The sequence below is a fragment of the Protopterus annectens genome, chromosome 3.part0, assembly GCF_019279795.1.
Source record: "Protopterus annectens isolate FY-2018-M chromosome 3.part0, PAN1.0, whole genome shotgun sequence".
NCBI lineage: Eukaryota > Metazoa > Chordata > Ceratodontiformes > Protopteridae > Protopterus > Protopterus annectens.
In genome coordinates this window covers 389,616,775-389,629,829 of record NC_056731.1, presented here as the reverse complement: position 1 = coordinate 389,629,829, position 13,055 = coordinate 389,616,775, and the positions used below count along the sequence as shown (strand labels likewise).

Sequence of the window (13,055 nt, the reverse complement as noted above, 5' to 3'; positions counted from 1 at the left end):
ACTTTGGATCCGATGCTGGAGTATGCAGCCAAGTCGGATCCAAGCCAGATCTGAGTCCCTCAGGTTGAAGATCAAATGAAAACAACTTCAGATCATAACTTAAAAAGCCTTATGCAAGCCATCCTCAATTTTTTTTATAAACGTAACATTGTGTTGATGTTAAAAAAAATCATAGCAGTACATCATTCTAAATTACAGAAGTAGGAAGTACAAGCTGAGCAATATAAACATGTAATGCAACAACTAGAAAAAATGCCAGACAGGGTAGGTGTTACTGAGGAAATAATGGTGATATGGTGTCACGCCTCACAGGTCTGTTATTTCCTAACAATCAGTTTGCATGGCATTATTGCACTTAGATAATGGGTTATATGTTAAAATATTTTGTTACAGGATTTCTATGATATGGAAAACAAGGGATATGAAATTTCTATATGATGCATTGCAATTTCTGTTAAAGTTTTATCTGGGTTCCTCACACATTTCAAAGGCATGCAATAGATCGCTCAGACGCTGACTAAGTATGTGTGTGTGTGTGGTAGTGATGCAGAAGAAAAAAACACATCAGGGCCTACCACTCAGTGGTCTAAACATTGGGACTAAATGATGTGGTCACTGTTGATATAATTTTTCCAACCCCATGTACAAATTGCAAAAAAAAGGGGGGGGGGGTTGATGCTTGATACTTTTTTTATAGTTTTGACTAAAAAGTTCTTCCATTTAATGTTTCAGAGTTACTGTAGCACATGCTTTTTGTTACTGGAAGAAGTATTTCACATCCAAAGTATATGTTATTGAAATATTTAATGACTGACACACACACACACACACACACACACACACACACACACACACACACACACACACACACACACACACACACACACACACACACACACACACACACACACGTGTCCAGCAAGTACATTCTCTCTTTACTGAATACATCTCAGATGTTTCACTGTGATGAAATAATGAAAAAAATCATACAGTGCATGACATTGCAGCCCCCCATGCATCACAGCTGTCCCTGATTTTGCCTGATATTTTCAAAACTGCTTAATGTTCTGGTATATTTCTGCAGATTACAGTCAGCCAGTAAAACCAGACAATATCACACTTTCTACTGTTCAGAAAAATATGCTGATTCAAAAAGTACAGTTTTGTACCTACCATAAATGTAGATGTTCGAGTGTTCACCCTGCTGCAGTCATCACACTTGGGTTATCCTGCCGTCAGGTGGTCCCGCAGTCGGCCTGAGTTCCAAAGTCTTGGTCCGGCGTCGGTTGCTGTTGCTTCTTCCCTGACGTCAGTGCGCTAGGGGTATATAAGAGGCATCCAACGCCATTTTCTTCAGTTTTCCTTGCCCCAGATGTCAGGTGCCCCCAATAGGTAGGCAATATACATATATATAGCTATATAAAAATAAAACAATACCTTCAGGCACAAGCAAATACACCACAGAGGTTGTATAGGATACAGTGGCATAGATAAGTTCAGCTAATTCAGAGGGGATGGAGGGAGGGTAACCTGGACTGCAGCAGGGTGAACACTCGAACATCTACATTTATGGTAGGTACAAAACTGTACTATGTTCATTGTGTTACCCTGCTGTAGTCATCACACTTGGGTTGAATCCCAAAGCTAAGGATAGGTGGTGGAGTTAAACAGGGTTAGAAGAAGCTAGTGGGCCCTGCAAAACTACAGTGGCAAAACCAGCTCTAGTCTTAGAATATAGGGGTAAGTGATAGTGTTTGGTGAAGGTGTGCACTGAACTCCAAGTTGCAGCTTCCAGAATATCCTTGGTTGGCACTCCCCTGAGAAAGGCTGCTGATGTAGCGGTAGCCTTGGTGGAGTGGGACCTAATGTTAGCAGGTACCGGTTTCCCATGATGCATGCAGCAGAAACGTATGCAATGCCCTATCCATTTAGAAATGGTCTGTTTTGAGATAGCTTTTCCTTGTGATCATGCAGCATGGGCTACAAAGAGCTGTTCAGATTTTCTGAATGCCTTAGTTTTATCCAAGTAGTAACGTAATTGCCTGTGAATGTCTAAAGAGTGCAGGAGTCTTTCTCCTTTGTTCTGTGGATTTGGGAAAAAGGTGGGCAAATGAATGGTTTGGTTTAGGACCACACTGGATACCACCTTTGGTATAAAGGAAGGGTTAGTTCATAGAGAGACTCTGTCTTGATGAAAAATGAGGAAAGGCTTCACTGCCATTAGTGCCTGTAGCTCTTGGACTCTTCTAGCTGAGGTTATTGCTAGTAGCAGGGCAGTTTTCCATGAACGAAATTTGAAATCAGCTGAAAACGCTGGTTCAAAGGGCGGCAGTGTAAGCTTTTCCAGAACAAAGTTGAGATCCCAAGTAGGTGTTGGTGCTCTCCTGGGTGGTCTTATGTTCTTAGCCCCTCTGAGGTACTGTCTTAGGAGTGGATGTGAGAATAAAGGAGGATCCATGTTGTAATGAGCTGAAATTGCTGAGGCGTGGATCTTAATAGATGAAAAGGAAAGTCCTTTGTGCAACATCTCAGTTAAATATTGTAGAATCTGAGGAATGTTTGGATCAAGGGGATTTTGGCCTTTAGCCTGGTTCCAGGCACAAAATCTTTTCCATTTGTCTGAATAGGATTTTCTTGTGCTGGGCCTCCTGTCCTCCAGAATGACATCCATAACAGCTTTGGATAGAGGAGTTGGCTGGTTGTTTAGGTAATTTGCCATGCAGCCAGGTTTAAAGTCTTGAGTTGGCTGTGTAGAATCTGATTGTCTTGCTGGGTAAGCAGGTGAGGAATTTGTGGTAAAATCCATGGTGGGCCGTGGGCCATGTTCCTTAGAACTGGATACCAATGCTGGCGTGGCCAGTCTGGTGCAATGAGTATCATTTGTGGCCTCTCTAATCTGACTTTCAGCAGTACCTTTGCTAGAAGAGGCAGTGGAGGAAAGGCATACACTGTTAATGTTTTCCAACTGAATGAGAGGGCGTCCACTTTCCAAGCTTGTGGATGGAATGTCCTTGTGCAAAATTTTTGAAGTTGGTAGTTTTGGGGGCTGGCAAACAGATCTATGTGTGGATGTCCCCATTTTTGAGCTATCATTGCAAATACTTGTGGATCTAGTTTCCACTCGTGTGGATCCATGATGTTTCTGCTTAGGTCGTCTGCCAAAGTGTTTTTCTTTCCTGGCAGGAATTGTGCTTGTAATTGAACCTGGTAAGACAGTGCTGTGTTCCACAAGGTCATTGCTTGCCTACATAGAGGGTAGGAATGTGTGCCCCCTTGCTTGTTTATGTACCACATTACTGTGGTGTTGTCCATCCTTATTATTAGTTGTCCTTGGTGTAAGAGGTCCTTGAAAGCTGTTAGGGCATTCTGTACTGCTAGCATTTCTTTTTGATTGATATGCAGATGCCTTTGATCTGTAGTCCATTTGCCCTGAATGCACTGTCCTGCCATGTGTGCTCCCCAGGCATAGTCCGATGCATCTGTAGTCATAGTTTGCCTGGCTGGGGGTAAGGTGAGAGGCTGACCCTTGTTGAGGTGACATGCCTGTGCCCACCATAGAAACTCCTGTTGAAGGCAGGGAATGAGTGGTATAATTGTTTCCAAGCTGTGGCTGTGCTGAGTCCATACACTTTTCAGGTACCATTGTAATTTCCTCATACGCAGTTTTGCAAATGGTATTAGTAGTATGCAAGATGCCATGAATCCCAAGGCCTGCAGAATTTTTCTTGCAGGGAGTTGGGTCTTTGTTGCCATTATTTTGAAATATTGAGTCAGCTATTGTTGCTTGTCTGGCATGAGATAAGCCATCTGGGCTGTTGTATTCAAGCTGGCATCCAGGAATATTATGTTTTGTGAGGGCACTAGTTTTGATTTCTTTTCGTTTACTGTGTACCCTAGGCAACTTAGAAGGTGTTTGACAAATGCCAGATGCTTTAAAAGAATGTCCTTGGTTTCTGCTTAAATAAGGCAGTCATACAGGTATGGGTATATTTGAATTCCTCTTTGTCTGCAGTATGCAATTACTGGTGCCAGGCATTTTGTGAAGACCCTGGGCGCAGTAGATAAGTCAAAGGGCAGTGCAGAGAATTGATAATGTGTTGAACCTGCAATGAAGCGGAGGTATCTTCTGCAATTTTGTCTGATAGGGACATGCAGGTATGCCTCCTTGAGGTCCAACGTTACTAGCCAAGCATTCTTTCCCAGCATGGGAAGAAGCTGCTGTAGTGTTAGCATCTTGAATTTTGGTACTTGCAAATAGGTGTTCAGAACTGAAAGATCCAGAATGGGTCTCCATGCTTTGTCTTTTCTTAGGACTAGAAAGAGTCTGGAGTGAAATCCTTGTCCTTGCTCCTGTGTAGGTACCTGTTGAATGGCTCTCATGTCCATGAGAACTGTAATTTGTTTTTGTGCCTCTGCCCATTGATTTGGTGGCAGGTTTGGCATTCCTTTTTTCCTTGGCAAGGTATGAAAGTGGAATCGGTATGCTTGTGAGACAATGTTTAGGACCCATTTGTCTTTTGTGATGATGTGCCAGTTGTCTGCAAAAAATGCTAATTTTCCTCCCAAGGGAGCTGCCAGGAGAGATTTGCTTGGTAGTTTGAGGATTGAGTCATTGTGTTTGTCTTCTGCTAGCTTGGGGCCTGTCTTCTCCTCCTTTCTGGGTAGCCGTACCCCATTGGCGAGGTTTGTAAGGGCCTTGTGACTGACCTCTGCCCCTTGGACGTCTGTATTTGCCCCTCTGTGATCTGTCAGAAGCTGGAAAGGACCAGTTTTTTGTTGGCCAATTTCTGCTGAAACGAGGAGGTTGTACCTGTAAGGAAACCTTGACCATCTGCATACTTTGCCTTATCCTCCATTTTATTTAAAACCTCTTCTGCTTTGACACCAAATAATACATCCTGCTGTAAAGGTGCATCCAATAATTTTGCTTTAACATGATCAGGCAGGGTTTGTTCTTTTAACCCAGCATGTCTACGTATGACAGACCCAGTAACAGCTGCATTACAGGAAGCTTCCAATGAATCAAATCCACATAGTAAAGTATGTTTGCCCACCTGTTCAGCTGCATGCAACAGATCCTGCATTTCCTTGAATTCAGACTGTTCTTTATGTGTGCTCATTTTTTGCTTTAATTGAGACATTAGGAATTGCTGATATTTCAGCATGTGAAACTGACAATTTAATGCCCTCATAGCCAGAGTTGCTGAGGTGTATATTTTTTTTCCCCCATCTATCTAGGGCTCTGGAATCCCTTTCAGAGGGCACAGGATTTTTAGCCATAGAAGCTTTAGCCCCCTTGGGACCCTGGGAAATTGTTTTTGGGTCAGCCACAGGGCTTTTATAAAGGAATTTGTGTGAGTCAGGCACTCTGTAGTATCTGTCTGGTTTGGCTGGAGCAGGAGGTAGAGAGTCTGGATTTAGACTAGACTCCAAGTAAACATCATCCACAATATCTAAAACTGGAGGGACAGCAAGTGGTTTGTGCTGGGGTAGTAAAAGGAACTCTCAGAGCCTTTTCTTAAAATCAGAGTAGTCCTGGCCTTCCCAATGGAAATGTTCCCTCATGGTATGTAAAGTTTCCCCAAAGGAGTAGTCTTCAGGGGGAGATGGTGGGGGGATAGAGTCTTCAGCATCAGAGTCTTCATAAGGGGGAAAAGTGTAATCCTGTTCCTCAGAAGAATCTGAGGAAATTGAAACCTGGTCAGAGGAAGCATAATCCTCCTCTTGTCTTGGTCTTTTATCTGGAGGGGGATGGGAACCCCTGATTAGGGTAATCAAATCTTCAGCCATCTTAAGCATCTGTTTCTTAGGCATGGGGCCTTGAACTGTAGACTGATGTACAGTCTTTTTTGGTTTTAATGGAGTTTTAAGCTTAGCATAAGACTTAATGGTGAGTGCAGTCGGTCTGAAGACACCTTCTGCAACCAATGGTGTTTCCACTGCACCAGGGTCTCCTTCTGCTCCGGTGTCGAAAGGGCCTAATGAAGATGGCTGCGTCGGCCTAGTACACTCCGCTTGAGAATCTGCAGCTGTCTGGGGTTCCAATTCTGCGGTCGTCAGGGGCTGCGTAGGTGCCTCACTGAAAGCCAGAGAACCGGCGACAGGCCCAGCAGAGGCCTCAGAGTCTGGCTTGTTCCTAGGCTGCCTGTCCTTATCCTTGCGTTTTTTTATGCATGCCGGTCGTCGGCTGCTCCGACGGCATGATATAATTAAATTTCCTACCAAAGAAATGTCGTGCGAAGTCAAAACGGCATTTGATAGTTTGTTTATTAAACCTAGCACAAAACCGACAACCTGTGATGTCGTGGTCTGGGCCTAGGCAAGGAATACAATAAGAATGGAAGTCCTTATGAGGTATTTGCTTCCCACAAGAAATGCAATTGTTAACTTTTTCTGACATCGGACTGAGGCAAGAAAAGGTTCCCCAATGGGGTACTTAGCTTTATTGAAGACTTCGGACTGAAATTCGATTCGAAAATCTCAGGTGTCGGCCGACTGGCACTTGCGAACTGCTTCTGCTTTGGGCACCATGCGGCAAGAAAGACTGAAGAAAATGGCATCGGATGCCTATTATATACCCCTGGTGTACTGACGTCAGGGAAGAAGCGACAGCAACTGACGCCAGACCAAGACTTTAGAACTCAGGTCGACTGCAGGACTGCCTGACGGCAGGATAACCCAAGTGTGATGACTGCAGCAGGGTAACACGATGAACATCATGCTGTTCTAAGCAAACTGAGGTAATATTTAAAAACTGTCCCTAATTTAAAGTCTTCGTCCTCCACCCCATTATTTTGAGTTTATCCAGAATTCATGAACAAAGAAGTTGAGAGGTGTATACCTGCTTGCTCCTCTCTCTCTTTCTCTCTGCAGAGCTGGATCATGATCACATGGGGCTCTAGGCAGGTTAATGTTATTGGGTCCCCAGCCCCAACCAAACCAACATCTCATTACTTTGCATTCTGTCCCCAATTACCACAAACTAGTGTTCAAACTTCTTAGTGTGCACCCTATTTTATTCTTTACTTTTAAAATGATCACAGAGATTTGGATTTAAAACTTTCATTTCAAATTTTACAGCAAAATGCTGAGCCATTGGCTAAGCAAAACAACACCTCTCACACTGAAAACAGACTTAGCATGAGCAACAGTAAACTTCTCTTCCCTTGAAACTCACATTAATTGAAAATGCATCTGGCAACCCATTAAAAGAGATGTGCTGGGATTCACAGTCAAACAGCATATAGTGAAGCATAAATCAGCAACTCTGTAAAGTGTGGAGGAATTCAAAAGGCAGATTTGTAATGCATTTGCTAAAAGCCTAGAAAAGCTAACTGGATGCAAATGATCATTTTCAGAGGCAGTCCAGAAACACTATCTGGTGAAGTTATTTGGTCAGAGTGACATAGCAGACAAATAAAAAAAGCTAAGGGGAAGCAAACCCTGCACTGCATGAAACAGCTCATTAACAGCTTAAAGCCTTATTCATCTGCACGAAGTACCAGATATACTACTGTAGCCTGACTCTATGCTGTCTAGTCATTCACAGCCACATAAACACTGGCAACAGTCAACAAAACAAGAAAACTAATGGTCGTACCCAAAGAATACGTCTCACATAATGATGATCCTGTTTTCTACAATCAATTCCCTTCCTTTGCACCTTAACTACTCTGGGATGCAGGAACAGAGTATACACACACACGCACACCTATACACAGATGTGGCCATCAATAAAAGCACCTTGTATGACTCTCTACACCGCAGTCCCCAATACTGTATCACAAAGCCACAAATTTTACAAAGAAGAGACCGTAAACATGACGAAAAAAATCAAGAGACAGTTGAGAATTATACCCTCTGTATGTATATATATATATATATATATATATATATATATATATATATATATATATATATATATATATATATATATATATATATATATACACACACACACACACACACACACACACACACACACACACACACACACACACACACGTGCAGGGTCTTACAAAGCTCAGCAGCAATGGGCATTGTAGTACTACTTTCCCTCCTAAATACCATTAACATAAAGATGTGGATGGAAAACAAGTTGGATGGGATCATGGTCTTAACAGAAGCAATGTAAAAAAATATTCTTTTTTAATTTCTCCAAATCTTTTGGGTTTCAAATACCATGACGGGAATGGAACCCATTCCTAAGTCAAAGAACGATTAAAGTTCATGAAATTACTATTGTTTCACTCTTTGATGTTAGGCAGTAGTGCTCTTCGCAGCACTGCAATGTGCCCAGTAATGGCTCCTCCAGCAATTCGTACGGAGTTACATGTATTGGTAGCATATCTAAATACAATTGTAGACTCTTTTTTATAAGACCCCATTGCTCCTACTATTATTGGAACTATCTGGGTATCTTACTTGCACATTGCTCTTGTTTCTGCCTACAAACCCTGATATTTTATGACTTTGTGTCTGTCTGTACGCAGGACACTATAGTCACTGGGTGTAGCAATTTCAATGATCACTGCTTCTTTTTTCTTCTTTTCTTGGACCACTATATCCGGTTTTCTAGCATCTATCTTTTGAACTTGTTGGTAATGGATGATCCCATGTGATGTAGACTTTTTCATTTTCTATATTGCTTTGTGGCTCATCGCTAAAGTGTTTTTCAGCCACTTCAGTAACAATGTCTGCACAATCCCCAGTGCAACAGTCTTGCCACATTATTATGCCTTTCAATATACAGACCTTCTGCCATTAGTATGTCTCAACCAGCAATGAAGTGTGCAACTGTTTCCAATTCAGTTTTACAAAACCTACATTTTTGTCTGTTTCTCCCACATACTCAATGGACTTTATAAACCAGCGTGTATGCAGCCCACTGTCTTGGGCTATCAATATTAACTTTTACCTCTTGGTTTGAATTTGCCCCTCCTCAACCATCCCTGCTTTCATTCCTGATCAACATGAGGTGCTTCCAGAAGTTTTCTATACTTGCAATTAGAAGTTATGTACTCACCATAACGTTCCATCTGAGTAGGTAGTTTCATTTGTCTGCAACCTGTGGGTCTTGGATCCGATATCGGATCCGAGCCGGCAACTTGTTTCAAGCTAATGGATCCGAGCTCCTAGCTCCTCCCTTCACCCATAATCCCCTGCTAACCCTCCATGACCTCAGATCGAGTTTGCCCCTCAATATATACCCAACAAAATGGTATCCAACTACCAGTAGATCCTAAGAAGGCCAGGGGGAAGGAGGGGGGGATGGTTGCAGACAAATGAAACTACCTACTCAGATGGAACGTTATGGTGAGTACATAACTTCTGAAGTAGGAAGTTCATTTGTCAGCAACCTGTGGGACAGAGTCCCCATGTACCTGCACCTTGGGTGGTCATCATGGAAGGATATTACGAAGCACCGCAGAGCCAAAGGATGCTCTCCCTCTAGAAAGCATGTCTAGTTTGTAGTGGTTAATAAAGGTATGAGATGAAGCCCAAGTGGCTGCAGAACAAATATCATCCAATGGAGCTCTAGACTTGAAGGCCGCAGAGGTAGAAATGGAGCGGGTGGAATGAGCACGAACTCCTTCGGGTGCGGGTCTACCCGAGGCTTGATACGCCAATAGGATACATTGAGAAATCCAGTGTGATAAAGATACTTTTGAGATAGCTTTCCCCAAGTTAAATTTGGCAAAGGAAACGAACAGCTGGTCGGATTGTCTATGGCCAGCTGTCCTATGAGTATAAAAATGAAGCTGCCTATGAACATCTAATGAGTGCAGCTTGTACTCTCCCTTATTCTGATATTTAGGGAAGAAGACCGGTAAATTTATGGATTGATTTATGTTGGTTTCCGATGCTATTTTGGGAAGAAAAGAGGGATTGATCCTGAGGTACACTCTATCTGGGTGAAAGATCAGGTAAGGAGGCTTCACTGAGAGAGCTTGAAGCTCCGACACTCTTTTTGCTGAAGTGAAGGCTACAAGGAATGCTGTTTTCCATGACAAGAATTTGAGATCTACTGAAGCAGCGGGTTCAAAGGGTGGAGCAGTCAAGGCTTGAAGAACTAGTGTAAGATCCCAGGGTGGCACGGCTTCCTTTACAGGGGGTCTAAGTAAAAAGGTGCCCTTGAGAAAGGTTTTACACAATTTGGCCGACATCAAAGGCCCTGTATCATGTCCCACATTGTAATGTGATATGGCTGCCAATTGCACTTTGACAGTTGAACAACTAGCGCCTTCCTGAAAGAGTTCAGTTAGGAAGTCTAATATAGATGGAAGAGGAGCCGTAAAGGGATCTAGATCATGATGCTCCGCCCAGATGGAAAAACGTTTCCATTTACTGCGATACACTTTCCTGGTGGAGGGCTTATGCGCTGCCACGAGGATAGCTTTGACTGGTGAAGAGATACCGGGAGTCCTAACTAGGAGTGGAACTGGAGCAACCAAGCTGTCATTTTCAGATTGTCCAGGTTTGGGGTCGGTAAGTTCGATGGATGGGAGATGAGATCCGGAGTGGGATCTAGAATCCAAGGGTGATTCACAAGGTGAGACCACAGGTAAGGGAACCAAATTTGCCGAGGCCAGAATGGGGCAATGAGGATCATCCTGCTCCCCAACCGTGAGGCTTTCTGTAAGAGCTGTAGCATTAGTGGTAGAGGAGGATAGGCATAGAGTAGACCGGGTGGCCAAGCATGCACCAGAGCGTCTCTTGGAGTTTCCCCTGGAGGGGGGATTAGAGCGAAGAAATTGCCGCATTTGGTGTTTGATGGAGATGCAAAAAGATCGCAGCAGGGTTGCCCCCATGTTGCGAATATCTGCTTCGCTACTAGTGGATTGAGAGACCACTCGTACGGAGTAAGAAGGGTGCGACTGAGCTTGTCCGCTAGGATGTCTGTCCTCCCTGGAATGTGCGTTGCAATCAGAAAGCGGTTGGAGGAGATCGCCCATTCCCACACTCTCATGGCTTCGCGGCATAGAGGGTAAGATCTGGTTCCCCCCTGTTTGTTGATGTACCAGACCACCGACATGTTGTCCAACTGAATTGCAATTGTTCCTATGGGGAGGAGATCCTGAAGTGCTTGCAACGCAAACAGCACCGCTCTCATCTCCAGAACGTTGATATGCAGGGAGGTCTCTGTATCATTCCACATGCCTTGGACTGTCCTGCCCGAATAATGCCCCCCCCACCCGAGGCGAGAAGCGTCAGTGGTCACCGTGGCGAGAGGGGGAGAGGTGCAGAAGGGTAGGGTACACCATAGTAATGCCCTCCTGCAAGCCTTGCTGATAGCAATGGGATGGTGGAGAGGAAGGGATAGAAAAGACCATTGCACTAGAAGAGTCCATTGCAGTACCCGCATGTTCAAACGGGCGCATGGAAGGAGCGTAATCGCTGCCGCCATGGAGCCTAGTGCCCTCAGGGCCAATTCCACTGGTGAAGTCTCTGATTGGAGGATAGCCCGCACATGGAGTTGTAAGTTCCGGATTCTCTCGGGAGTTAGGAAGGCTCGCAAAACTCTGGTGTCTATTCTGGCACCTATGAATTCTATGACCTGTGTTGGAGCCAGAAGAGATTTGTTGACGTTGATAGTAATGCCTAACTGTGGGGCTAGACAGAGAAAGAAGTCTCTGGCTGAGCAAAGTAGATGCCTTGTTGGTGTGGTAAGGAGCCAGTTGTCCAGGTACGGAAAGACCTGTATTCCCTGGAATCTCAGGTGGGCCGCAATCACTGCTAATACCTTGGTGAACACCCTGGGGGCTGTGGTGAGGCCAAAGGGAAGGACCCTGAACTGGTAGTGACTGGCCCCCAGCCGGAAGCGAAGGAACCTCCTGGATCATCTGTCCATTAAAATGTGGTAGTACGCATCCTTGAGGTCTATGGAGCACATCCAATCATTCTCCCTTAAAAGGGGGAGAATACATTGAAGAGTGACCATTCGGAATTTTTCCTTGGTTACTGACAGGTTCAAGCGGGAAAGGTCTAGGATCGGTCTCAAGTCCCCCATCTTTTTTGGCACCAAAAAGAACCTGGAGTAGAACCCTAATCCGAGCTGGTCTTGGGGGACGGGCTGGATGGCTCTTTGTCTTAGTAGCTGCTGAATTTCTGCAGCAGCGGCCTCCCTCTGATCGGGTGGTACATCGGGGAGGTTCTTGGATTTGGGGACATGGAGTAACGGTATTTTATACCCTCTGGATATAATGCGAAGCACCCAGCGGTCTGTTGTGATGGACTCCCATGCCGCTAGGTATTTCGAGAAGCGCCCCCGACTGCCTCCAGAGTGGAGCAGCCGGGCAACCCCTCAGGGCTGCTGCGCGGGCCGTTCAGAGAAAGGTTCTCTGGACCCAAAGTTTCTCGGAGCCCCTCTGCCCCTGGGGCGGCGTCCTCCCTGTCCTCCTCTGCCACGGTAGGATTGGTTGTCCGGAGCGGGTTGGGAATGTTGTGATTTTCGGAACCACATCTTCTTCTGACCCTTTTGGTTCCTCGAAAAGGACTGCTGGGGAGCAGAGAAGCGGACTACGATGGCAGACAACGTCTTCCCGTCCTTCTCGCTCTGGACAAGTGTCTCGTGAACTGTTTTGCCAAACAGGGCAGAACCATCGAAAGGGGAGTTCGCAAAGGACGCTTTAAAGGGCTCCGCAAAGTCACAATGACGGAGCCAGGCCTGAAATCTCATGACTAGGCCTGCTCCGCTAGCCTTAGCGGCTCCCTCTGTGGCGTGGGACAATAGCCGCATAGAGGTGTTTGAAATTGATCTCAGAGTGGCCATTCGGGTGGAGTACAATTGCTTGTCATCCTCCGACATGGACTCAGGGGGGGATGCAGCGTATTCTTTGATAAGATCCCGCTGCATCCTGATGACATGTGCCATATAGTTCAGAGACCTTACCGAGAAGGTCGCTGAACTAAAAACTCACTTCCCTAAGCTGTCCATCAAACGGGACTCTTTGCTCGGTGGATGGACTGAGGGGCTCTCCTGAGCCAATTCCCTCTTCGTGGCTGCCGCCGTCTACATGGCATCTACGGGGGGGCCCCTTGCTCCAATGTGATCG

The 13,055-nt window shown here is 45.0% G+C and overlaps 1 protein-coding gene across 2 annotated transcripts in view; it reads right to left on the bottom strand.

Annotated features, from left to right (window-relative positions):
- The window catches only part of VPS41 (VPS41 subunit of HOPS complex), a 2,347,711-nt gene that overhangs the window by 1,509,147 nt on the left and 825,509 nt on the right, over positions 1-13,055 (bottom strand). The window lies entirely within an intron of this gene.